This window comes from Temnothorax americanus, unplaced genomic scaffold (genome assembly GCF_048541705.1).
Source record: "Temnothorax americanus isolate GAGA-0224 unplaced genomic scaffold, ASM4854170v1 Scaffold57, whole genome shotgun sequence".
NCBI lineage: Eukaryota > Metazoa > Arthropoda > Insecta > Hymenoptera > Formicidae > Temnothorax > Temnothorax americanus.
In genome coordinates, this window is record NW_027509721.1 from 153,810 (window position 1) to 179,368 (window position 25,559).

At 35.6% G+C, this 25,559-nt stretch overlaps 1 protein-coding gene and 1 pseudogene across 2 annotated transcripts in view; one reads left to right on the forward strand and one right to left on the reverse strand.

Moving 5' to 3' along the window:
• The window catches only part of Syn1 (Syntrophin-like 1), a 227,341-nt gene that overhangs the window by 64,713 nt on the left and 137,069 nt on the right, over nucleotides 1-25,559 (forward strand). The window lies entirely within an intron of this gene.
• LOC143904720 (uncharacterized) overlaps nucleotides 298-25,559 on the reverse strand; it is a 36,886-nt pseudogene continuing 11,624 nt past the window's right edge.

Genomic DNA, 25,559 nt, shown 5'->3' on the forward strand with positions numbered 1-25,559 from the left:
GCGAGACGGCAATAGTTTCGTAACTCTAAATTATTGAGTTTAACAGATTTCTAATTTGTGCGCGGTTAGATTAAATATGATACGATCAAAATTAGGTATATTGTATATAATTAAACTCATTCACCGCGCGCACACACACATATAAAACAAATTCTATACGTGCACACTTTCCAACGGATAATAACTGGCACTTGATTGATGTAACCCCTGTGCGAACAATATATTGAATCTTCCTTGCTCTTTAAAGAAATATCCTCGTCGTAAAGATTTTCAACCCGCGAGGATTGAGAGTTCCTTTCAGTGTGAAGACAGCCGTAGCTCCATTAGCGCGATGGAAGTGCGTCGTTCCTGCGGCTGATTTTTCCCTTTTCTTTTCGCCCTTTCCTGGTCCTCATGCCTTTTGTCACTGCCTTTGCGGCAGTTAGAAGCTCCAGCGGCGGCGTGAGGCGGCGTTCCCGACGCCCTTCCCGACAGATAAAGCCATGCGATTGCTTTTAAATTACCGAGTGGCATATCTGGCAGTTCCTCGAAAATTTATCTAATATTCCCCCCTCCTGAGAGAGAGGGACGTGTGGAGAGGTGAGTCGCTTTTAATGGAGATCGACGACAGTCTTAATTCAAGAATCGAGTGTCTTATTTCCTCGAAATACGGAGAGGATCTTTTAGGATACGACAACTATAAGAGGTGTATAATAATCTATAAAATAGACGAATTAGTCGACGAATACGAGAATAATTCGCGCATTAAACCACCGGGTTTCCGAAAATTCGGGATTTCAACACTTCGAAGATTCAGAGCTCTGAAGCTGGGATTTAAAAATTAAGACATCTGGAGAGAGAGAGAGAGAGAGTTAAAGTTTTCAAGGATTTTATAATACGAAGATTTAAAAATGGGTAGTTGTGTTCGCTTTCGAGAAAAGAATATTTTTTAATCCAAAAATATAAGAATTCGAGCAAACTGATTTAAAGAAATTGATTTTTGAGCAATTAGAATTCATTACGTCAATAAGCACTGTTTTTGTTTTTCTTATTCGTTACTTCGGTTTATTGCTTGCAATTAGTATTTATCTTTTAGCGAGGAAGAAAGAGATTGATTTGCATTAGCAATTAAAAGAAGTTATCTAATAAGTAATCTGTTATGTTTTAATAATAAATTTTAATAATAATTGCGTGTTTTCGGAAAACCTATTATAAGTTTGTTGTAATGTTAATTATTTGCGGAGTCACATCGGTGAAAATTTGAAAACCATCTTGTATATCTTTTCAAGTAGAATCACATTGTTTTTATGTAAATTTATTCGTCTCTTTTATTCTGTTTTTCTGTTACATCTTATCGCATCTTATTTTTTACTTCTTACGTATCGACGAATGAGAATGAAGTTATATACACTTTGATGTGGTCATACTCTTCAAATTGTAACATTATCATTACCGGGGCATTATTACGAGTACCGACTTGTTATATAGGAAGTTAAATTTCCAACTTTTAAACTGTTACAAAGCGAACTTCTGTAACTCCAATAATGTTAATGAAGTATTGTAAGATGGTATCTTATTCAAAGTCTTCGTCCGTCTAATCAAATTAGTTTATCACTTTCGGAAACTGATTACAAATGCGCGAGGCGCTTGTAAAGAACTCGTAAAATATATTATATTTGCATCTCATGTACTTTTGTGATCTTCAAATTTTCGAATTCTCTTAGCTAGCGAATCCGAAATTCCATCGGCGTGGCGACGACTCGTCACACAGTACGCGGTACGTGCGCCGCGCATCATTGCGGCGGCTACAGATTGTTGAAGAGTTTCCTCAGAAGTCATTAACGGTGTCACGTTAGGTGTTCCTGGTGTGTAACGACGTCCCCCCCTCCCGGGCGCGGCCTAGGGAATAAGTCTACATCGACGGAATCCAAATAGGATTCTGTTTGCAGCAGCCATCGGTGTCGCGCAAACGGCAATTCGCGAACTTCGACGATACAACACTGGGGGATGCTTTCGTCACGTTACATAATCACATGATTAAATCCCGTCGGCTTAACGCGCCTGTTTTCGGCTCGCGTTACTATTACCCCCTCGCGCTTCATTATGCTTCGCTAAATTAATTACAGTCCCTGTAATCACCGCAACCTCCTCCGGAGAAGCTGCAAAGCGCAACTTGCGAAAACGAGGGATTAGCGATTCCTATGCTTGATTATATCCTAGATTTATATAAAGGGTATGGGCGCGCGCGCGCGCGCGCGCGATAACATCTCGCGCTCTGCATCACGTTAAATTCCTACACCAGTCTTTATTAAAACGCTCTTTAGAGGCAATATCTCGTTAAAAGACAACGTTGTTGTTTATTGATCCTGTTTGTTTCATCTTTAATTCTATGAAAAGTACAGAGGACCCGTTAGATATTTGTCAAGAGAAACTTGACTTCCTGGGATTCTGGGATTTTTGGGAAGGATCCAGGAATGCTATTGGACAGCCATCAACCGCTAACTAGATTACATTAGGAGCTTCGCAACATTTCTTGTAACAAGTCTCAAGCGATTTCCCAGTGCTCGCAGTCGGTCAGAAAACGGTGGTGGGAGGGAGTCAAGCGGATTACGAGGCAAAGAAGACGAGCGGCTACTTGCGTTCCAAAAACCGCAAACCGACACCCCTCTCCTTCAGTGGACTGGTATCCGGGGACACTGTGTTATTTCGAAGCTCGAATGAAATTTCCTCACCGACGCGGAAAACCGCGTTGACCGAATAGCCAGAGCTTCGCCAGCGTATAAACGTAAAGTGCGATTTTCAAGCGCCGCAAAATAAGAGAAGCGAGCGCGAATTTCAGCGCCCTTGTGACATATAAGTATACTGGAAATTTCGTTCCGCGAAATTTATAGTTCCGTTAGTTAACTCGGGCATGTGGATCGAGATGAAAGGGCAAAATTGAAAGAATTTGGATATTATGACGAAAATAATACAATTTTACTAATTTAATCTCTTCTGTAATACACACACACACACACATTACGATTCAGAAGAATTTATTTTGTAGTGTAAAATTATCTTCGCGGAAATAAAATGTAGAAACTTTTTTAGTATCATATTTATTAAGTAGGTTGTATCAATACTCCGAAAGTATCAATTAGGTACTTTGGTGTGGTTACTCCTAATAAAGGCAATATAGGTAGGTACATAGAATTATGTGTATATTGATGCCTTTAGGAGTAATCACTTTAAAGTATCGAATTGAAAAATTTAACGACACATAAGAGGCTTTCGTGGAAAAGTGGAGTTTTCTGAGGACTTCGGATATGTCGAAAGTCCGCATGTATACCGACGATTAATCCAATTTTCCGCATTGTTGCGTAAATGCAAGCAGACTTTTCAAATAACACTCTAATTGAAGGTACTGGTGCAACGCAATCATAACCGCTCGCTTTATTCGTACTTCGTAATTCGCTTGACCTTTTTTATTATTTCATGCTATTGGTGCCGCGCATTGGTGCAGGCAATGGGGAAAAGGGGACGAAGCAAAAGAAATCCCCGTGTGAAGACGTGGTGCAGCTTCGGTGTATTAACCGTTCGAAATTTATGGTTATACTTTTGGCTCGCCGGGTTCCACCGGTATATAGTTCCATGTCGTGCACGTGCACCAGCAATATGGCGAAGACTTGACTACTCGTCGTCGAATGTTTTCTTGTTCCGTTGTTTAAGACCTCTGCTTTTTGTTAATTCTTCCCCCTAATGAACGAAAAGTTCCTGTAAGATAAATGTCGTTCGTGAAGAAGAAAGGTGGAAAAAGCGATTAATAGTGTAATCGCCGATTAAAAGTTTTTGATATTTTGAGTGAATAATAGTACAACTCTGTACTATTTCTTTTTTCTATTTTTTTTTATCGAAGAAGTTGATATTTGATTTGAATTTTATAAAGATTGTTGGATATTATTTTTACATTTAGCTAAATTTTCAACATGATATATATATATATATATATATATATATATATATATATATAGATTACATCAGTTTTCAAAGTTAAATGGAATTTAGAGAGCTAAACCGTATCTGCTTTCTTAATTTTTCAGTTTATTAGTCCACTGCTCAAATAAAAAGGATGGGAAGAGATGGAGAGATGAATAGAAAAGATAAAATTCACGAATTCGAAATTGTCCTTATTCTCGCCGCTATATTGCGATTTCTCCCTTTTTTTAATTCGAAGGGAAACTTTGATCTCTCGAACTTGCGCGCTCGCGAGCATGAAAACATAATAAAAATGCTGAGCGATAAAAACGCACGGACACATATAAAGCAAGTGCCATAAAACGTTCAGAGGCTAGTACACTCAACGGTACGTGCGAAATTGTTCACTGGGGGAAAACGGCAGCGCTGCGAATGGAAAGGGGTTCGAAAAGAGAGAGAGAGAAAATGGGGGTGGGGACAGGAGGCGGTTTCGGTACGCGAAATACGTTCCTATAGCATTTCGCGGAATATTCGCGCTGCCTGAATACTTGACGTGTCGACGTGCGCATTAGATGTCAATGATACGCGCGTGTATCCTTAAATTCGGATGGCTATATAAAAAAAGGTCGTAAAGAGATTTAAGATTTAGGCAACTCGGTTTGCGAAAAAGTCGAGTTGCGAAAAACCAGAGAAGATGAGGTTTTAATTTGAAAATGCTTATGAGCCATATAATATAATCAAATCTAGTATATATAATCTACTTCTGCAATAATCTAAACCAATTTTAATAACGTCTAATTCAGTGTAATTTATAATTTAATTTATGTTTAAAAATATCTCGCTATTAAATTTCTAAGAATCTGAATAAGAAATTGTAATTTTTATTTTTAAGATTTTTATATATATTTTTATATATATGTATATATATTTAACAATATAGCTTTTTTGAATCATAAAATATTATCGTTTTCTTTTACATATAGATATATAAATCGATTTTGGTACCTTCAGTACCTTAAAAAAAATATCTTAATCCTTGTCCCATGATGTACTTCTGTGGCGAAATATTCAGATACGATCGCGTGTAACTTGGAGCGTTATCCATCCGTGGACTCTCATCCTTCGTACAAATATGTACACAACGAAATTAACTCGCGTCTCAACAGGCGATTCCTCGCGACTATATTCGCCTGAGTATTCCCGTTTCCAGTTACGCATGTCGTTGCAAAGTATATATACACATCAAGGGGAGGCATCCGGAAGTGCCCATATTTCCACGCGTGTATATCGCTTGATGCTACCCCGACGCCGACGTAGAGAATGTTTTGCGACTTTTGACAAATATATAAAGCGTCACATTCTCGTTGAATTTTTAACGTATAGCCCACATGGCCTGATATCGAGTTTTATTTAGTGAAAATAATTCTAATTTCTTTCAGGAAAGCTACTTTCTGAAAACAAGTTTAATAACTAACTTCCCATTTTTATATTACGCACAATGTCTCATTTATTATACTATGTTATACATTATACATCCTTTTTTGTTACAAGTATAGCAAGTTTTTGTTTTTGATATTTTTGTATTTTGCTTTGCAATCATTTACAAACTGCTAAATGTTTTTTGTACTTTTATTATATATTTTTCAAATTTTAATATTATTTTTAAGAGAGCCATTAGTAAACGTTATTATTATTACTTATTATTATTACAAATAAATGTTTTTTTAATTTATATACATACAATTTATTTCGTGTAATTCATACGAAAGATTAAATATATAAAATAATAATCTCTCTCTCTCTCTCTCTATATATATATATATATATATATATATATATATAATAGAATGTCTGTTCTTTATACTCTTAAACTATTTGACCGAATTTTTACCAAATATATAAAATATAGAGGTAGAATTTCCCGGGGAGTGCTATAAACTGTATAGTTTTTCGTTACCGATCTTTTTGGGAATCGGTATCTGAACTGATAAAGGAATTTTTTTCGATTAAGGATGTTGAAACACAAATGAAGTTGTTTGAAGAAAAACGACTCCCGGGCGAAGCCCGGGTAACCAGCTAGTTATTCTATAAAAAATAAAATAATTAAATATTGATTTGTACAAAAAGTAATTACAAAAACAATATTATAATTTTTGGAAGAAGAATGTATAGAACTCCTTTTTCTTAGTATGTCTTTATTTGGATGAGAACCTAATCATCATGTAAATATGTATAAGACTTGTTGATCTTTTTGCAGTATTTTTTCTTACACGCTATACGCGTGTAAAGAAGAAATACATTTTATACGAAGTGCCTTCTGAAAACTAGATGAAGGCCCTAACGAATTAGAATTGAAGTAAAGTGAGGCAAAGTGAGGGAAATGGGGACAAAATAGCCTCTTTCATAGGAATTCCTGGGGTCACGTGAGCACCGTGAGCACGCGTTTATTAAATTGCCACCGCCTATATGGGGGTGACTATGCCGCCGCGACGTTGCCACGTTTAAATCTGAATTATCCGGACGGGCGTGGTCCTCAATTAGCATTCTTTTCTCCGAGAGAAGAAAAGATTTCTTGACATTCTGTTAATAAACGTCTTATTCAGAATTTAACAAACTTTTTATTTTATTTTCTGAGATTTTCTAAGAAATGTTTCTCCAGGACAATTTAATTTTAAGATCTTGATAAAAACAGTAATAAATAGTATATTTTAACAAAAGAGAAAAGAATAATTATAAATAAATTTGTATATAAAACGTATGCATATATATAACGTATATATATATATATATATATATATATATATATAATTATTTAATGATATAAATAAATATATAAAAATGAGGTATGTTAAATACATACAATTCTTTCTTTTATGATATTTGCTGTTTCTTATTCTTCTGGGGATTTGTGTTACTATACTTAAAAATAATAAGCATCAACTTTGCATTTTTCGATAGAATCTAGATAATTCTGGCAGTGTCACTCTGCATTTCTGAGCGTACACTGGCGCGTTAATATTTGATTTATCTAAAATGAAAATGGGCTACTCCCCCCTGAGGAACTACTCTTTTCCTAACTCAGCACAAAACTTTGCACATCTTTATTATTTTATCATCGCGCCGCGTACTAGTGCAAAGTTCGGCCGAACTCTCGCAACGGTGATCTCGGCAAATGTGAGGCGATTTAGAAATGATTGTTGAAATTTCTTTTGAGCTGGAAATAATCGGGGCTTATCAACTGATTTAAATATGAACCTTTTGATTGCGACGTATAACAGATAAATAGGTACAGCACGAATAAATTTTTAGAATTACATTAAATAAAATTAGAGATTTATAAATTATAATTTTACATTATGAACATAAGAATTTGAAGAAGAAAGAGATGGAACGTTTAAATGCGCAGACAAATACACATAATTTGCAAATCTGTTTTGTCTCTATAATTTTATTTTTTAAATTTATTTTTTAAATATATAAATTTTAGTTATTTGGATTATTTTATATTTATGATTTTAGAATAAAGTTTTCGAATGCATGTGTAAATATATACGCAATCCCGCAATACAAAATACGTTTTCAAATTATTAAATATTTATTACTTGTGTGTTATGCTGCGGTAGATTCTTTGAACATGGGGATTTAATGGCTGTTATTTTTCACCAATAAATGCAATTTTTTCACCACATTTTTCGAGTAAGGGATGGTTTATAATAATGGCTGCACAAATGGTACTATTACTCTTGAGTACGTACATCTTCCTTGTCGCATTATTAGATGCTCATTTCGAGCCGTTAACGTTCCCCAGTGTCCTTTCGTCGATTTTCCCTGCACCTATGCTTCCTTGAAACTGGGAACATATAATTGCGAAGTCTTGTCACAGAGAATTAGGCGCTTGACTATGCTTTCCGGTAATGTCTAGAACGACGAAATTATAGCACCAATTCGGAGAATCGATGGTGAACCTCCATCGACTCCCTCGTGTGACGCGAACGCGACAATTTCACTTTTTAATATACACATTTATTACAATCTCTGTAATTAATATACATACATATATATCGCGTCAATCTTCGTGTTTGCCATGAACTGCCATTTTGAAACAAATTCCCAATTAGCTTCTGTATTTGAATAATATTTAGCGACGTCGGAATTCGAGAGAGTGGAATATAAATTTGTGCGACATTATTTGCAGCGACGAATAATTGACGATAGAGGAGTAGTTTGGTTTTGCGAAAAGGTCCCTTCCGAGAAGCAGTTAAATTTGATTAGTTGAGAAAAGCGTTGCAGAAACTCTTGTTAAGACGAGCTACGGCGACGTCACGTCCTGAGTTATCCGCTTCTACCTTCCGGCCTGTTCCACTCCATCTTACCAAAGCATCCCTCTAGTGCAAATGAAACGCCTGGCGCAATCCTCGCTGACGAGGTGCTCGCTGGGCTGCAACCTCATTGGACCAGCCGTGCTGCTTGTAATCTGTCCGCCATCGCTCTTATTTGAGCTCTCGAATTCAGATATAGTACATTAACAAACTATTTTTGCGTTGATTGCGATCATAATAAAGACAAAAATCCAAGTCGGCGAAACATTCGTTGCATTTGTTAATGCTATTGTTGTTACGCCATGTTTTATTATTTATACTGATATGTCGTTGCTAATTATCATTGCAGAGAATATAAAACGAGAATGTCCAATTTAGTTAGAAAAAATATCAAAGACACTGTATAAATTATTTATTGGACAGCGTACATGAAGTATTCTTGTGCAATATTTTTTTTTGTAAACTTAGCATATATGCATAGCTGATGTAAGCTGTGAGTAAAAGCAAAACAGAATGAAATTTTATGTAGTTATAAATATACATTTATTGTAGATGATCATGAAAATGTAAACGCAATGTTGGCCGTCATAGAGGAAGAGCTAAATTTAATATGAACAATATTAGTTCCTTTTATTTTAGTGCTACACGCATGCGCATATACAAAATGAACAATATTTATCGAATTATTGTCAGATTTAACGACATTGGATATTCGATAGAAGTATGAGTTTTGTCTTGCACGGAATCACAATATGGCCGATAATCGTAAAGATGCAACGTGAGATTGTACGAATATAGAAGCACAGGCTCTCTCGAACGTGTCTCGTCGTAGAAATAGCGGATTGTCTATATTTAGTTGCATTCCCTCCTCCACTTAAAGCGCTTTTCTTAACCTTTTTGAAAAATATTAATGGAACGAAATCTCTCTATCAAGTCAACAAAATAATTATTTTTTTAATTACTTCCTAACTAAATTTTTAATAATGGGAAAATGTGATAAAATGTCTAATTATTGTGCAGTTTTGATTAATTTTTATCTGATATATTTAATCAAGTATTACATTTAAAAAAATAAAGAGAAATACGTTTCTTAGCATTTTTAAAACCAAAAATTATTAACATTGTATTTTTTTTTAATGGAAGTAAATGTAATTATTAGTAATTTTGTTACTAATTATATGTATGTAATTGTAAATGTAAAGTAATTGGATATTTCAGAATCCTTAAAAAAATTTAATAGTGCAAATCTAAAAGATATAGGAACTGTAGTAGACCACACGATACGTTGTTGGACTCGCGCGGATAAGTTGTTCACTTACACGCGCAATAATATGAAAATATTGTATGGCGTCTAGGCGTTTGTGCGATATGGGGCTTGTTATTATTTATGCACGCCAACTTTGAAACTTACCTTTAAAGTTAGCGGCGCATTCGTAATTCGTATATTCGCGCGTGCGCACATACATACTCATCGCGAAACTATAAGTTAAAAGTAGTGAGGGGGAGGGGGGAGAGAGAGAGAGAGAGAGAGAGAGAGAGAGAGAGAGAGAGAGAGAGAGAGAGTATGAGTGAGTTACACCGCGTTATGATAAACGGTATTACCCTGGCTTTTCGTACGGGTGACTTTGCCAATGTCAGCAACAATTACGAGATTAATTTTAATTAACTGGAATGATATTACTGCATCATGTACGAGCATTATACGCGATACATATTTTTTTTGATACATTACGGTAACTGTATAGTTGGTTAATTAAAGAGAGAGAAGTTTGATAAATGTAACAATAAATTTTATAATTGTCTTGTTTAGCTAACACAAATTAGTAGATTGATAAATTAAAGAGATAAGTGTTATAGAGAGTAGATACATAGTTTTGTTTTGTTTTTTATATTATATACTATATTACTTTTTTCAAAAAGTTGCATTAAACCCTTATATCACTTTCTGCATGATACTTAATTCTCTTTGTATGAAAGCTATGAAATTAATATTTAAAAAGGTTTAAAGTATTTTTTTTTCCAAGTTTAAAGTATGTTATATATTGTACATCGTTTTAAAGATCGTTCAAATGAGAATCTGTTCGCGGATTTTCTGCTCTGTGAGAAATTTATCATCGTGCAAAGTTATTATGATGATATACTTATATACTAAATTCTTTTCAATATTTTTTACATTCTAGTTTTATACTTTACATATTAATACAGAAAAGTTTGAATAAAATATTTCTGATAATTACATTTTCTTATACAAAATCTAAGGATCTTTTAAAAGAACTTCTTGAAGCACTTTGTACATTTGTATATGTTATATATATTAGTTTTAAGAACAGTAAATAAATAATATAAGATGTTTAAAGCAACTAAATTAAAAAAAGAAAGTAATATATGATATTTCAGTAGTTTCATATATTAATATGACGTGTAGCCATCACTGTTATGGCTCATTGATATTATGCGAGGTAAATAGTTTCGTGCCGCGAATTTGTGCATTTTCGCATTTACGACCGATATGGAAATTAACGACTTGTCTACGTGCTTGCTGGTAAACCGCTTTTACGAGTGAACAACCGCGAATAAGGAAACTCCATCGACATCGAACACTCGGGCAAATTTGTTTATTTATTATAGGTAATTTGCCTGCACGCGGCAGTAAGACACGCAATTGCGTTTTTTTTAATTCATACCGAGCAACGTGTATAATTAAGTCGTATGAAATGTGTCATGTTAAAACTAATTAAACGTATTAAATTTTCTATTATTACGCTTTTAACGTAATATCTGGGACAAATGATTGTGGGTATTGAAATATTATATATGAAGAATATAAATGTTTAACGAGATAAAATGATTTTAGTTATACGAATGAAATTAAATTGTAATTTAATTTGTTTATATATAAAGCAAAATGTGTGTGTGTAATATAACGTATTTTATTATAATCCGCCGTGCTTGATTAATACGAGGCAATCGACTCGAAGTAAAAATGTTATCTTTAGGACTTTCAGTTTATAAATAAGCATGCAAGTATCTCTCTTCGAGTCTGTTTTAAGACGCAATCTCAAGAAGAGAAGCGTTGCAATTTACGTTTTTAGTTCACAAAGCTTTTTCTGTTACGCGTTTTTTTTATCTCGTATGTGGGCGAGTGAACGCTATATGATGGTGGTATGTCAGCCGCGGATATCTCTTCGGATTCTTTTGTGTGTGTGTATTATGTGGTGGGTGTTTTGATATTGAAAAAATTTACATATGACGTATTTTACATTGTCACACGAGACTGTCCTATTTCACCCAACTTTGTTACATAATTTACTTTTATCCATTCATGCATTTTGTAACAAGACCGCGCGGGTCTGATAGTTGAAATTCATATTTGCAGTCGTTATACTCGTTACCGAAAACTGCCCAAAACTATTCCCGAATTATCCAACGATGGGATCGATTCCTTAGCCCTAACTTATGGATATCTGATAGAAGTTCTTCCAAGTTGGAAACAATGGCGGCCGCATATGTGGCAACGCGAGTGACGATAAAAGCGTCGCAGCGCGCGCGCTCGGAGAGAGAAGCGGCGACCGCGCACAATGAAGCGTAGAATGGCGGCACATTAATGGCGAGAAGTCGTCGAATTCCTGGCAGACTGGAAGTCGGAGTATCTTTGAAAGCATTTGAGGAGAGACAGATAGATGGAGAAAGAGAGAGAGAGAGAGAGAGAGAGAGAGAGAGAGGAGGGGTGAGCGAGAGAAAGAGAGACAGAGAGAATGAGACTTGGTTACGAAACCTCGAAGGACTCTTTTGTCGGAAATTCGTCTGCAAGACGACAAAGGACCTTACTTGCTCTTCCGCTTGATATCGCTAGGATCGGGTCCTGCAGGCTTTAGGTTAAGTTGAAAGACCTCGCGGAACGATGCGTATATGGAACATTTTCGCAGTTTCGCTGCCTTTTTGTGCCAGGGGAAAACCGAAGAGAGAGGAGATTGCGAAGCGTCGTGGAGCTGAGAAGCGAAGAAGACTGGCGGCGCGAAGTGTCCGCGGCGTTTTAACTTTTGCACTCCACTTAAAATGTAATTTCCAAAATAAAATATTTGTTACGTGTTTGTAAAGTTTTAAACAAATATTTCCATAATGACATACAGTTATTTTTCTTTCCGCGATGGAAGAACACGTGACGAACTTATATTTGAAGAGAGCATAAATGACGATGTCGAGTCAGTCTTCTCTTCACCCTTTCTCTAATTATATAGAACTTTACCATCTTATCACGTAATGGTGCACCTTTTGCCGTGGGATGGTCCGAAGGGACGGAGGGAAAAAAAGAGAAGGTCCTGAGAGAGAAAGAAGAGATAGAAAGAGGGAAGGAGTCGCGGCCCGGCCCAGGGGAGTTTTAACGTACGGTCAGTTTCTCCTCGAACGTGACCACCCGGCTTTGCTGTATCGTCAAGTCGATGCGAACTTTTATCTTTGCGGCTTTTACGAAAAAGTCACTCACTTTCTGTTTCACATATATTCTATTCCGGCGGAATATTTTTAGAAAAGTTCTAAAAAGTGACATTTTTGATTCTTGATAAGTAATTTTACCAATAGACATTGCAATTTACAAATATTTATATTTTGTTTCATTTATTTCGTTTAGTTTTTATTCGGCAAATATATTTTTCTTCTCTAATTAGCAAATCAAACGTATTAATTAATTCTAATAAGATCACGATATTTTTTTTACCTTGGGCTAGAAGTTAGTATTAATGCAGTTTTGCTCAGTTTTCTGCATTGTAAATAATATAACTTGTTAACAAAAAGAACTAGAAAATAAATAATGGATTAGATCACGTGATTATATATATATATATATATATATATATATATATATATATATATAACGTTTTCTATGTGCCGATGGCTGATGGCATTTGAACTTTGCAATTGCTTGTTATACTCTTGATGAATTTTAATAGGCCGACCGACCGTCCAGGTCAACTCAAAAGTCGTGCCGAGTCGAGAAGCGGAATGGCCGTTGCTTAATCTGTCGTTATAATAAACATACAATGTTTCTATATACTTTACAAAAGTATAAATAGAAAGTTAATACGACGATATATTGAATAGTTGTACATACACATGTGTGCGCATGTGTATATAGTAAAATATTATCACATCATATTTCTTTTATTATAGATTTATTTTTAATATAAAAATAAAAAAAACGTAAAATTTTTTTAAGAAATATAATAAATATATATTCCAATAAACTTTAAAATAAATTAAAAGTATCTAAGTTGAAAATTCAAGTATTCTTGAACAGGATATTTGAGTTTTCAACTTAATTTCGTTTAAATCTTTTTGATATTATATTGCTAAAAAGCTTATACCGTAACAAGTTGTAAGAAAACAGTGGATATTTGCCGAGCCCGCAGCTTCGAGATCAAACCGACGAAAAGTAAATAAAAAAAGGAAAACGCAGGTTCTTACATCCGATTTCTTCATCACGTCTAGGAAGCTTGTCAAGCGAACATATATCAAACTTCCTTGTTTGTCTTTGATAGAAAGGCCATCAGAGAAAGTTGAGAAGAGGTGCATGGCAGCATCATTTGTTTAATTTTCGTTTTCGTGATACAGTGGAAAAATTCATTTTTATGAAAATTATAATATACATCGCTATCTGTTACATATAGATCTAACTTTTAATTTCAACATGGCTGTTATTTTCGAAAAGTTATTAAATTAAATTTTTTTATTTTAATATGTACTATAGAAAATTGAAGTAAGCGTATAAAAATGAGCATTTATTTTTAATATTAATTAAGGTGAACAATGTGTCAAATATCACGTTACTTTGAAAACATATATTTTGAAGTATTTTACACCCAACGATCACTTGATGTGTGAAAGTCGTGTAAAATATAATATTAATAAATGAAGAGACACTTCCAGTTATTTCAGTAATTTACTTTTTTAGACATATTTTACACGTTAACGATTGATAGATGATTATATCTCGTTTACCACTTATTTACACACGCACATACACTAACGTATATATGTATATGTAGAGAAGCTGTTTATGCAATTCGCTTCTCTTCTATTTCGGATGATTCATTAGGAATAATGATCCAGAGCAAAGCGTGTAAATTTGCCTTTAGTGAGCGTTGCGGCCACATTACGACGTCGGGCTGCGAGTAACTTGCTTTATCTACTTGCGCTGCGCCCCTTCCTGTACTTCGTCGCGAATACCAACCGCAACTACAAGCAGTAATATCTCTTTCTGTCTTTCTCTCTCTCCTCTCTCTCTCTCTCTCTCTCTCATTCGCTCTCGCGATATAATAATTATCCTACCAAGCACGATACCGAATGTGGCTGGGGTTGTAACCTGGAAGTTACGCAAGGTTCCGAGACTCTCTCAAGGCTCCCAGTGCGGCCGAGCGAGAGATAGAAAAAAATTACGTTTAAGAGAGCTCACGAAAAATTTAGCTAAAGTACACGCTGCAAGAGTTACGTGTCAGTCGCTAGACGAGAGTTAAACGGTTGTTTTTGCCGGGACATCTTTTGGAAATTGTTATTCGGTATAATTGTGTTTCTCGAAGATTCTTATATTCTAAACATGAGAATTCTTTAACACACACACACGCACACACACATACACACACACACACACACACACACACACACACACACACACACACACACGCACACACACATACACACACACACACACACACACTTATGCACTTATAACGTGAACTTTCTAATTGCTGGAACTTTTGAATATGTGTTTGATCATTTAAGGGTCCTTAGTTGCAATCGCAAGGTTTGTACACTGTTGTGCTTTCACAAGCGACGGCATTTGCCACGGTCCGCAAAATTCAGAAACTACAGGAGAAGTCCAAACCCCGAACTGAGTCAAGTCGAGTTGAGTCGAGTGTTTTGTCGGGCTTAATAAGAGTTGCGCTCCATTGATAACGAGGACATTTGTACCGTCTCGTTCGGCAAACGAATCTCGACAAGTTTGCATAACTCCGTCGACTGGCGCGGCGCAACGACTGACGCGACGCGATGTCTGTTTCGTCAGGGATGCCTATATACGTACATCGCGATGGAATTCCAGCGCGAACGTCGATAGCGACAAAAATATCGCCGGAGGTGGAATTCCTGGCCTTAAAATTCGAGTTTTTTTTAAATTATCTTACAAAATTTTGAATTAGAAATATTTAATATTGATTTTACATATACCCCTATAGAAAATAGTGTTTAATTTTGATTGCATTAACGAGACATCAAGTTTGCTTTCGTCAAAGAGTTAGGTACACAAAAAAACTCAAGCATTAAGCAAATCAGCCAATCACACAGTCAAGAACTTAAGACATAAGCGGCATAGCAAATCCAAACTGTTGATTTGTGTCAAGGCACCTGTAGATGAAAGGAAATTGAGAGACATTGACTAGGTTAAATTCATATTGGTATTTGTCAAATTATATCATAAATTTTAAGTTACATTTATATTATTTTAAATATTTAAGCGATAAATGATGACACACGTAATTGTCTAATATAATAAACGATTACGTAAGTGCGAGTAGCAGAGAGATCGATCACAAGATCGAGAGCGGTTCAATGTTGACTCGTTAAACTTGGGTCAGTCTGTTTGCGGTCAAGCTTTGGCTACCTCATGGTCTCTCGGTTGCAACAGTTGTTGCGGAAGATCATCAATTACAAGTATTCTGTCGTCCATTGAATTTCGCGCGAGATCTGTCATACGTAAAGAATGGATTTGCTCTCAAAATACGTCACGCTTAGGTCGGAAGTTCATTGAATCGTAAGAAACATTCGTAAATAAAAATTGAATGCTGCGCGTGCGCGCACATATATAAAACGGGCTGTTAAGTTTTTACATGTCGTTGTGATGTCGAAAATTTAGAGATAATGTTATTTCCTTGATAGGTGCGTATTTGATAGATTTTTCGCTGAGAAAAAGAATGCCGCATACACCACAATGCGCTACGATGCATATAGTTTTTGCAATTTACCACGTGTAGAAAGTTCACGCATGTACTTTGCAAGGCTCACTAAATGTCTAGTTTAACGGTAGTGGAGCCCCCCGCAAGGGGGCGGAACCTACTGCTTCCACGCATACACTTTCCACGCGAAACGGAGGTGTCACGAGGTGCCACTTTTCAACATCCTAACTATTCTCTGCTATAACAAATTATTTTTGTTACAGATATTAAATATTTTTACACAATGCAACTTTTCATACGAAGCGACGAAAGAAGAAAAAACGGGTTTTTAACTTTTCACGCAAACCGAGGTTCACCCTCACCCCCCCTGCTTGCGGGGGAGGGACGGTAGCCCCCCCCCCGCTTACGTGTGTACTGTTTCTCTCTCTCTTTTTCTCTCTCTCTCTCTTTTACTGCTAATTTTGTGTATATTATTATACTATGTGATAGATTATATAAAGTGATATCTTGAAAACTATGCATCGTATATAGCGCATTGTGGTTTGCGGCATTCTTTTTCTCAGCGCAAGATCTATTAAATACACCTATCAAATTGAGGGGCCCCGGAAATAACATTTTTGCCGAAAATTTAATGCATCTAGCAATCTACTAAATAAGTAGAACAATATATACAGTCAAATCTTAAAAGATTGAACTTGTGTTTTAAATACAATAAAATATGATAGATAACGTAGGAAAAAATTTAAGAAACTTTAAGAATTAATGTAAAGTGAAAAAAGTTAAAGAAATGTGAATTAACATTAAGCGAAAAAAATTCAAGATTAAAAAAATGTAAGAAATCCAAGTATCCAAAAATCGAAATTAATTGCAAGACCACCGTACGTTTACACAACGTTTACACGTTTATTCAATGTTGTATCCATTATAGTATTAATAATTAATACAAGTAGAAACTTGCACATTGTTTCCTCGTAGTTTTTAATTGTGCAAGTAGAAACTTGCACATTGCTTCCTCATAATTCCTAAGTGTGCAAGTTTTTATTTTATTCGAGGTATAATTATCGGTATTTATTTGTTTTGGCTTCCTCATAGAGGAAGCTTTGTTAGCAAAGGTTCTGATTTCACACTTAACTTTTTTGGGGACTGCGTAAATAATTATGTACATTCACTAAAAAATACTAAAAATACTTGTCCACTTAAAAACTAAAACAATACTTTATCGATAAAAAAAATCAGCCCGATATTATAAATATTTGAGATAGCGAATTATTTTTAATTCTATTAGATTTTCCAGTCTTTTCTACCCTTATTTCATATATAATTGATTAAAATTTGGTTGATCAGATCAAGTTTTATAAAGCTTTTATTATGTATGTACGAATTCTTCGAAATTTCAAATGTGTGTAATACGAGATCTGATCAATCAAATTTTAATGAATTATATATGAAATAGGGGTAGAAAAAACTGGAAAATATAATAAAATTAAAAATAAATCGCTATCTCAAATATTGAGAAAGCGGCAGCGTAAAACACATTTTTCAAAAAAAGGAAAATCTGCATAAAATCTATACCGGTAGACCGATTTCAATAAAATTTGAGGAGGACATACTTTCTATGATACTCTATTTGTGTGCAAAAATTCAAACTGGTATCTAAAAAATTGTAGAAGTAGATGCGTGTACAAAAATCCGTACACACACACACACACACGCACACACACATACATACATACTTCCGGACATTTTTTACTAATATGATTTTTTGACATTTTAGAACATTCTAAACCCATTTCCATCAAAATCTCGAAAAAAAATTTTTTCACCATTACAAAGCTTCCTCTATGAGGAAGCAATAGCTTTATTTTTCTGATATTGTCATTTTTACTATTAGAAAGTTGACTGGGTTATTGAGGTGGTATCCGGCTCATTTTTCGCTAAAATTTAATTGACATTCTACGAAGGGTACGTCTCGATCGAGTCTCTATTCTTTAACGAGATATCCTGCGTAACTTGGGGCACCGTCACAGTGATTGACAGAAAAGACAATGAGAGTTTTTCTGATAACGGCTTTGTCCATCTTAAACAAAAGCTGGTCGATGTTTATGCCGAGATCGAAATTTTTCGGAACTGCTCTGATAATTAGTCAGCGTCAGCGCACTACTTTAGTTTGTTCATACTCGTATTTCATAGTACTTGCATCGTTGAAGATCTTCTCATGCTTGCTTCGACGGTGGCTGAGTTCGTTTCATGGCGGAGGACGACGTGTCTCGTTAGGAACTTGAGCTTTACCACTTTCCTTCCTCTCTCTCGCCGTTGCTACCGGCCCCGTCAGTACAATCTATATTCTGCCAAGAGCTTGTCTAAAGATCTGCTCTCAGAATTTAGGGATTAGGCTAACTTTCGCCTGTAGCCCCAACCTTTCTTTTTGTGCCAATTCTTTTTCTTTCTAATACTTTTCCTATCAATGAAACAAACTCTCTCTCTCTCTCTCTCTCTCTCTCTCTCTCTCTTTCTCTTTATTTTGTTTTTGTATCATTCTGCTATCTTTGTATTATTCATGATTTGTCTAAAGTCTCGACTAGGGCATAAATAAAAATCAATCAATCAATCAATCTGTCTCTCTCTCTCTCTCTCTCTCTTTCTCTCTCTCTCTTTCTCTCTCTTTTTTTCTCTCTATTTCTTTATCTATTTATCTATCTATCTATCTTTTTCTTCTTCCACTGCACTTTAATTTTATTAAACAGTAATATAATATGCGATCGTTCAATGTGCTAACGTTTTAGAATGGGTTTGCCTTTAGTAGTGATCGCAGGACAACACCGAATGTCCGCGAAACACGAAAGAGGTGGGACATGAGAGGTGGACGATGTATGATGAAGAGAATAGGTTCCGGTATTGTCTCCTTGTACCTAGGTTTTCGTGCATGTAAAAGGAAGCTTAATCCCGCTCGACCCTCCTACGATTCGCTTTGAATAATAACTCAAAGGATCAGACGAATATATATACGTGGCAAGCAAGGACCAAGGACGTCGTTCGTTGTTCTGCTTATATGGCGCGCTTATGCTTTCATACATATTTCAATAACCTTTGTAAGGCATCATGCTTATGATCCGACTCGACTTGTTTGGCCAGAAACGAAGCGAATGAGGAATCATTTTGTTATCATCTTTCTCTCCTCTTTTTTCCACGATGCGATGATTGGAAATCCCCGCGCGCGCGTAGATGGAAATTAATGGACTAAAAATACTCGTAATGTTAATTGAAAATTATATATGTGTTACTTTGACTAATAATTTTTTTACATAATTTTTACTCTTTTAGAAATAAGAGATTATAGATAATAGGAATAACGCTTATTTTCGTTCAATATTTTTTATTATACTTATTGTTTCCTGTCTAACGTGAGACCTATTACTGGTGGCATCCTCCGGCAGTGTGGTAGCGAGTTTCTCTATGAAACAAGCGACAGCGACAATTGCGTTTCTCTTGGACCTTCCAGGGGCCATTGTTTCTGAGTCGGAACTAATTTCCGTTTCCGGTAGCTACACGACTTCCGCGTATCGCACGCAACCGCTCCCTCAGCCCACGGGTGACTATCATCAGGCCACGGGATTGCGGTCAAAGCGATCTTTGATTCCTTGCGAAATGTCGACGAAAGCTCGGGCGAAACTCCAATTTCCCAGGAGCGACCAATGCGTCAGATTGCGGCCGTCAGATTCGCCTCCGTTTAATTTTCAGCCGGCTGACAAATTACATATCGTACATAAAGGGTTTTCACAGTTTCGACGCTTGTTTGTACCAATATTGGCCAACACTCTTTATCTTTTGATTAGAGTTTGTTTCTCATTGTCAGTGAAACACAAAAGATGGAAAGAGGCTGGAAAATCTGTAATTTCTTAGTGATGATTATACTTACAATTAGTGATGATTTTCTAACCAATACGATAGAATTTAAGAGATATCTCAATTTCCATAAATATTTTTACAAATTATATTTTATTTTTAATATTTGCCTGCATTCCCCGATATTCACTGTCAGTACTGCAAATCTATATTTTACGTCACGTGTACTATAGATTTTCAGTACTGAAAGTTGTTGACAGTGAATTTTGGAATGCAGCCATTATGTCCAGTGTTTATATTAAGATGCATCATTTCTATGAATTTTTCTTTATTAAAATATGTAATTGGTATTTATACATTGTATTTTTATACATTTTTACAACGTTAAAAATCAGGATGATAAAATGTAAGTTATTCAACCGCCTTTTAATGCAAAAAAGATATTGCTATAAATAATCGTCTCATTATATAACTTTTGCGTAATTGACTAGATACTATTAATTGCTTGAGTTAATTAAATGTACGATAATTTATTTAATTTGATTTTTGCGCTATCTGACTCAAGACATGAAACTGACGTAAGAAGATGTACGTGCGATAGACTAACCAAGGGTGAAAATTGTTGTCTCTGATGCGCATGGCTCGTTCTTTTTGCTTCTTTGATGTTGCGTCGCTTTTCTCGTTTGTGTGTATCGCCCTTTTTATACCGTTCTTTTTCCGCCGGAACCATTTCTACTTTTCTTGATTTCGCTTCCTCTCTTTCTGTTTCTCCTTATTTTCTTCCTTCTTTCTATTTCTTCTCATCTATCTAAATGTAAAAACTTTTGTAATACTCGCTAATAAGATTCTTTGTTATGACATTATTTTCTAATACAATTAGAAATATAGCGAACATTTCAGTCGATCTTTCAAATTTGAAGAGAGAAGGAGAGAGCTGGCTTTCCGTCTATATAAGAAAATTTATGTTTAATTATAATTAAATGTTAATTATTTTTTTAAAACACATCTTCTACCGCTTATAATTATTTGATAATATTAATGTTACGAAGAATTTACACAATTCAAAACTTTCTCTGGATTACAAATAGTACATTTTCAAGTAGTAAAAATATAATTCATTAGTCTTATTATTTGGAAGAAAAGACACGTGATGAGTCTTAAGACACCTGATACGGACACATACCGCGCATGAGTAGAACGACGTGCTTTGCTAAAGCTTGGCGGTCTATTCCAGGAACACCCTATATATACGCACAGTCCTGTTCTCAGCAGAATCTGTACAACGAACACACAATGGTATTGTGTACGGTACTCTATGAGTTATTACCCCTCCAGTCCCTGAGCTTCATTCCTCACTCCTCCCTCCGTCTCTCATCCTACGGAACTCCACGCACACATAATTCAACACTCTATATACTGACTATGCTTCTCATCTTTTTCTTTCGCTGTTTTTTCTTCTCACTGTCTGATAATGTTTCATTACCCTGTTCTGAATAAAGAGGATGTACATTTACCATTTTTCAATCGTAAAATCATTCGAAACCCGCATTTTAGGATATTTTAGACTCTATTTTATTCTCTATATATACATTTTTACGTTTTTTCTATATATCAATCTTAATCTTTATTTAATAAATTTATACGAAATGCATCTGTCGGGCAATTCAACGCACCGAGTCGAAATAAGATACAAATTGATTGGGCAGATACATTTTTATGAGATTTTGAAAATGCCGCGAATGAGTGATGTCTCAAAATGAACGACACGTATATAAATCCCACCGAATAAATCGGACGGTCATGTCGATTCTGCCGGAGAAAGACAGGCACGCGTTTGTGGTAGTTGGTATCGAACAAATGACAATAAATGGCGTGACGCGTCGCCAAAGACAGTTCCAATTTATTCTCTCGGGACTCCGCGACAGTCCGCGCGACGCGCCGTCGATCGGTAAACACCGTTGGATTTCTCCCTATACGCACAGCGCCCCATTTATTTGGAATTCTTATACTTGTATGGTGCTTGTTCAGTTCCAAATTACTAAAAAGCAACGCGCGTTTCTATTTAATTGATATTTTTTTATTTGAGATTACAATTAAAAAAAATTATAGCTTTCAACAATAGCATATATGTAAGAGATTAACATGAGTAAAATATAGAGATGAGAAACTTAATTTCATTATTTTTTATTGCTAGTACAACTATATACACAACTATATATAGTATAACTATTATACAACTATTATATACAACCATGTACAACATATATTATATCATCACTATAATACAATATTTGCTAAAGAATATTTGTGTAAACGGATATTCGAATGTGTGTTTATCTTTTGTTAGCTGTTCGTATAATCGAATGTGTTAAAACGGTGTTCAGATAAGCATCAGATCAGAACGGTGTTCCGATGTTATCGCTTTTCGAGTAAACGCATAATACACGCGGATGATATAGGGCCCCGCCATATCTATAAGGGTGACAGAGCTGGTTGTCGCGGTTTTCTTCTACAAGAAATTCTGATTTCGGAGACAATATTAACATAGGGATAAGGGCTGCTGTCTTCACGATATGATGCGTATCTCTCATCTGCTTACCCGGTTATTATCCTTTTTCGCGCGGCGAAGTAAACCGAGTCGAAATTCATACGTTTTATGCACACGCTTGCCGTGCGTATCGCCGCCATCTTAATTCTCGAGCTTATGAGGTCCCGGCGCTATTCTCCCCGGCGCCGCGGCCTTCTTGCGCGCCGTGACAAATAGCTTTTAATTTCTCGGCACTGTTTACTCAAGCTACTCCCGAATTAATTGCCCGTTACCCGCCTTCCGGACGTTATCTTATCGCCGGCCACTTAAACAGCCCTTCCAAAGCCGCTCCAGTCGGCGGCCATATACTCCCTTCTCTCTTTCTCTGTCCTGCCGTGCCCTTTCCTTTCCCAGCGAACCTACCTTCGCTGAAACTCTGCAGGAGTGCGATGTGTCAGATCTAAACCAATGATTATAGATGCAGACAGGCGTGGAAGCCTTTGCTTAAGGGTCGGCGCAAAGACGCTCTGCGTTTGCCTCAAGTGAAGGCGAAGTCGGAAGAAGCGAGCTTCCGTTTGCTGAAGTCACGCGGCTATTTTCGACTTTGAACGAAATAGGACTAGTAATTCTTAAAAAAAGTCAGTTAATAAATTCGAACTTATCTGCGTTATTGGCTATTTTTTTTGTTATATGATATATTCATAAATATATTGTAACGTAAATGTACATATATAAATGTTTATTTTTATATTTCCAGAATTAAATTATTTTTAAATTAAAATTCTGAATATATATATATATATATATATATATTATATGTGATCATTTTGTACGATATTCTCTAAAAATATAATGATATGTATAAAAGTTTTATACTATTTTGATATATATATATATATATATAGGGATGTATATGGGAAAGATTTTATTAAAATTATAATTAACCGCTATTAGTATTAATATAATTAACGTCAGTAATACGACTATCACGTATTATTACTGACGTTTAATAACACGTAATTTATATATTTCAAAATATACATATTAAAGTTTCTCAGACTTTACTTCGATGAGAAAATATTTATATGTATAAATATCCAAATAAAATAATTATATCAGATAATTTCTTTATGATAAGGAATTACATCAGTTTTTACTTTCTTTCTAATGTTCCACAAATATACCATTTTGTAATACCGTTGTGAGTCTCATAAAGATGATTTAACCGGCGTATCTGCGAATGACGTATTCGGTTTTTTTTACCCGAGTAGAATCACAAGGCAGAAACGCGCCAGGGGAGTCCTACAAATGTATTACATGCGCGTAAATCAGACGACAAGCTTTCTATGAATATGCGAGGAGCCGCGATGAGTTATAATCAGCGTTGCCGAGTTCGTCTCACCCCTCTCTCCCCATCTGCGCCGTACTCACGTTTCGCAAATGAATATACGGGCGAATTGATTAGCTGTTGATTTTTTGTCCGGGAATCTCGTATTATTGAATTTCGATATCTAAAAGACGCGGAAGATTAAAGATACCTACGGATTTTACGATATAGCTTTAATACAGACATCGACGAATCAAGTCTAACCGTGCGCTTCTTTTTGCAACTACAAGAATAGCGAAAGATTGTATATATTCTTCTTAAGCTTCACTTATTCCTTTAGAATTTTTTCAGAATTCTAATTTAGTTGCTTAATATAATTTGTATGACTTCCCTATCGTATGTCTTTTAGATCAAAGAAACTTTTACTTATTCTGATTTGTTCGAACAAAAATGCATGTTTCCATATACAATACGTATATTTCGATTCAATAAATCCAAGCTGCACAATATTGTTTCTTTCCTACTTCCTATCTTCTTCTTTATGTTTAAAAAATTTATTTTTAGATTTCTTTATAACACAATTTATAACAGAAATTTATTTTTAGATTTTTTTATAACACAAACAAGACTTGCCTCACACCGTGACTGACCGAAAAACAGCACTCCTACATAAAGCTGTGCATTCTTAGCGATATGTGACTATTCATCTCGCAATTTCTGGATTTCCGTCGTAATCTTATCTTGCTTCTGTCACCCTTGGCGGAATTGGGTTGGGCGCGTATTGCCAAGATGAGGAACGAACGTCACGAGAGAGGGAGAGGGATAGGGAGAGGGAGAGGGAGAGAGAGAGAGGGAGAGAGAGAGAGAGAGAGAGAGAGAGAGAGAGAGAGAGAGAGAGAGAGAGAGAGAGAGAGAGAGAGAGAGAGAGAGAGAGAGAGAGAGAGAGAGAGAGAGAGAGAGAGAGAGAGACGGCGCGCGAAATTTCCAAGCATTGTTCCAATGGTCCCACGAGATCTGTCCTCGGTTTCTCGCGTTTACGATGGCATCGTTAAATTTGGCATTAAACGGCGCATTAGAGACACTTGTCAAGCTTCTTTTACGAGCCAACGTATCCAGATAGATACGGATTTCAAGGCGGTGGACAATGAATGCCTGGAAATTAATGCTCTCTTTCGCGTCTTGCGAAACGGCATATGCACTTTAAGATACAGTAGACTGCGTGGATGCCTTTTATATGTGGAATTAGGCAGTTTTGGGTTAAATCTATGTAGATAGGTACGTCATATCATACCTAGACATTTACGTAATAATTACTGAAAAAATCCAAAATTATATTGTTTTTTTTTTACGTATATTCCATAATTATAATTAAAATTTATTTAATAACGCGTTATTTTTTAATTTTTATATCTTTAATAATGATTTTAATTGTGTTCAGATATACATTTTACGATATATTCACAAGTAAATACGATGCGTTTGACCCAAATTCAACATTCATTTCAATTGCTTAAATTTGCCCGTTGTAATGTTCGTTAAACGCCCCGAGCGTTTAAGTAGAATGGTACAAAATGCAAACGGTGATCCGAATATTGCGGATGCCGAGTGGAATGTTCGTTTCATCGCGATTGTCGCCAAACGTCCGAATTGGAATTTCTCCCCGACTT